This window comes from Lolium rigidum, chromosome 3, assembly GCF_022539505.1.
Source record: "Lolium rigidum isolate FL_2022 chromosome 3, APGP_CSIRO_Lrig_0.1, whole genome shotgun sequence".
Taxonomy (NCBI): Eukaryota; Viridiplantae; Streptophyta; class Magnoliopsida; order Poales; family Poaceae; genus Lolium; species Lolium rigidum.
Genome location: NC_061510.1, coordinates 404,087,686 through 404,091,471, shown reverse-complemented (window position 1 = coordinate 404,091,471; position 3,786 = coordinate 404,087,686).

Sequence of the window (3,786 nt, the reverse complement as noted above, 5' to 3'; positions counted from 1 at the left end):
AAACATGTAGGTATCATCAATAAAGTAGCATGGAACATAAGAAATTATCGATACGTTGGAGACGTATCACCCGTACAAAGTCGACCAAGTTTTAAAGGGTAATGCATACATGCTCGAGCAGTTGGATGGTGTGAAATTCCCAGTGGCTGTCAATGGCCAGCATCTCAAGAAGTACTTCCCAAGCATGTGGGATGATGGGCAGTAAGATATGGAGGCCGATACACGAAATCGGCAAGTAAAATTTTTTTTGGGAAACAGCCGATGCACAGACATCGACTTTAGAATAAAAATAGCCGATGCGCAGTCATCGACTTTAGAGGTACAGAGTATCATGGTCAGGTATCAAGTTACTGTCTGAATGAGGATTGTCTGCTTGAACCTGTCTAGTTGGTTATCAGGATAGCCTTATCGGCGATTGATGGTAAAAGCCGATACGATGCTATCGGCTCTTGGGGCGTTGACCACCTTTGACAATCGGAAAATGAGAAGATGTGAAATCGGATGATTGGAAATTAAATTGGAAGAACAGTTTCATTGATTCAAAGGGGGATTTTACAACGAAGAGCTAATTGCTCTCAAAAGGGATGATCTAGGGCCTAATGCGCTACTGCTAGCCCTATTCTAGCCCCTAATCTACGGGCCATCGCTGCCCTCGTCATCGCCGTCGTAGCTACCGTCGGCGCTGCTTCCGGCGAAGTCCTCATCGCTGCTGATGAAGCCGCCGGCGGGAGCTTCATCCTCCTCGTCATTGTCGTCGTCATCGTCATCCGACCCCGCGCGGAAGCACTTGGCCGGTGGGTACCCCGCGGAGGAGGAGTCCTCCTCCTCCGATTCCTCTGCCTCTTCTTCCTCCTCGTCGAAGGAGAAGCCCCCGTCCCAGGGGAAGAGGTCGTCGTCGCTTGCTGCCTCCAACTCCCCATCAACAAGGAACTGGAGGTCTTCCTCCCCGTCGGTGAGGGGTTCGTCGCCCTCCGATTCGACGGATAAATCCCAGTCCCGCGCGTCCCAATACTCTGGGCGCGGGCTTCATAGATGGCCATTAGGTCGACCTCCGGCTCGAGCTCGCTAGAAGAGGAAGACTGGAAGGATAGGCCGGAGGAGACGGAGGAGGAAGAGGAGTCCATGGCGGCTGAGGAGAGTTTTTTGTTTGCCGATGGCTACTGTGGAACAGGGGGATGGAGAAGCCCACCGTTTGGACGAGTTTAAATAAAGGGGTATAGTGAAAAAATGGTTTAATGCTTGAGCAGTTTTCGAGGATGTGGTGCCAAAACTGTCAAATCGTGCAGAGAAGTTGAGAAGGCAAGGTGTCATGATGAAGGATACTGCGATGGTTCTGCTCTGCCACGACATTACCCTTCGAAGGAAAAACAGAGTGGTTTTGAAACTATCATTACCAAAACCAGGGGGGCATGTGTTATCACCAGATTTTGGCCAAATCAGGAGACGGGCCGTAATTGAGATGGGCTTGAAGGATATACATGTGGAGCGTCTCCGAAGCGGCCTTGCACGAGGAGTTTGGGCTAGATGCCCGTGTATCTGTATTTTATAGTAGATTGCATCTTAGTTTAGAGTTAAAAGATAGAGTTTAACCCGTGCACGGTTAGGTGCACGCCCGAATTAGAAAGTCCCTTGGACTATAAATATGTACCTAGGGTTATTGAGAAAGGAGGACAATCACGTTCACAACAAACACAAACCAGGCGCATCGCCACCCCTTGTTTCGAGGGTTTCTTCCGGGTAAGCATCATGCTGCCTAGATCGCATCTTGCGATCTAGGCAGCGTACGTTTATTCGTTTATCTTGTGTTACTCGTGTTGAAGCGTTGTTGATGGCGAGTAACACTACTTATCGTAGATGTTTTGGGGCTTGCATTGATGTTTTTCTTATACATATCTGCTTAGCTATGCTGCCCCTCGATATCTAGCTGCCCTTATACCTATCTAGGTGTAAGGGCAGCACCTTGCTTGTTCGTTGTTTAGTAGATCCAATCTGTTATAGTTGCTCCTTGTTCTTCAAGGATTAGTTTAATATCCGTATGGTTAGGCCTTGCAAACGGGTTGAACGATCCGGTAGTACGAGAGGTGTGGTTTGTTAGCTCTAAGAGGGATTGTTCCGGGAATTAACTTAATGTTGGTTTTTAGGCCTCTTTTAGGGTTAGCTTTCCATCATCATTCGTGTCTATTAGGCTCAACTACGCGAAGGATGTTCCGATCATGTGGTGAAAACCCTAAACTGTCGTGGATTGGTTTAACTTTATATTGATCAAGCAGGAGCCCCATGTCATCGTAATTTCAACGTGAACCATGGGGCGATCGGCTCTTTGAGCCGATCCACAGGGCAGCCTGAGAGCCGATCGGGCTCGTATTTAATGTTTACGTGTCTACCATGCAGGAGACTAATCGAAGCAATCCAACACCTTCCTGACCAGGTATAGGTCAGGTGGCACGCCCTTGCAACCGCCAGGACGTGTGCCGGAACATTGCGGGACGACGTCGAGGGACCAGGGCCCACCCAGCAGTCTTAGCAGCCTCCCGGCTCTTCGTGTTGCTTAACCACTGCTCGCCGGTGGGTTTTGGCAGGCAACACTCTCCAATAAGATAACTAGCATGCTGGGTGAACAAATTACAGGTGGGCAATTGACAAATAAAGATTCAATACATATCAATGATGATTACTATGAGATTTAATCAGGGCATTACGACAAAGTACATAGACCGCTATCCAGCATGCATCTATGCCTAAATAATCCACCTTCGGGTTAGCATCTGCACCCCCTCCAGTATTAAGTTGCAAACAACAGATAATTGCATTAAGTATGGCGCGTAATGTAATCAACACAAATATCCTTAGACAAAGCATCGATGTTTTATCCCTAGTAGCAATAGCACATCCACAACCTTAGAACTTTTTGTCACTGTCCCAGATTAAATGGAGGCATGAACCCACTATCGAGCATAAATACTCCCTCTTGGAGTTACAAGTATCAACTTGGCCAGAGCCTCTACTAGCAACGGAGAGCATGCAAGAACATAAACGACACATATATGATAGATTGATAATCAACTTGACATAATATTCTAGATTCATCGGATCCCACCAAACACAACATGTAGCATTACAAATAGATGATCTTGATCATGTTAGGCAGCTCACAAGATCTAAACAATGATAGCACAAGCGGAGAAGACAACCATCTAGCTACTGCTATGGACCCATATATAGTCCAAGGATGAACTACTCACGCATCAATCCGGAGGCGGGCATGATGATGTAGAGCCCTCCGGTGATGATTCCCCTCTCCGGCAGGGTGCCGGAGGCGATCTCCTGAATCCCCCGAGATGAGATTGGCGGCGGCGGCGTCTCTGGAAGCTTTTCCGTATCGTGGCTCTCGCTACAGGGGTTTTCGTGACGAAGGCTTTAAGTAGGCGGAAGGGTAGGTCAAGAGGTGGCGCGAGGGGCCCACACGCCAGGGCCGCGCGGCCAAGGGCCAGGCCGCCCCGCCCTGTTGTGTCGGCGCCTCGTGGCCCCACTTGGTATCTCCCTTGGTCTTCTGGAAGCTTCGTGGAAAAATAGGACCCTGGGCGTTGATTTCGTCCAATTTCGAGAATATTTCCTTTGTAGGATTTCTGAAACCAAAAACAGCAGAAAACAGCAACTGGCGCTTCGGCATCTTGTTAATAGGTTAGTGCCGGAAAATGTATAATAATGATGTAAAGTATGTATAAAACATGCAAGTATTGTCATAAAAGTAGCATGGAACATAAGAAATTATAGATACGTTTGAGA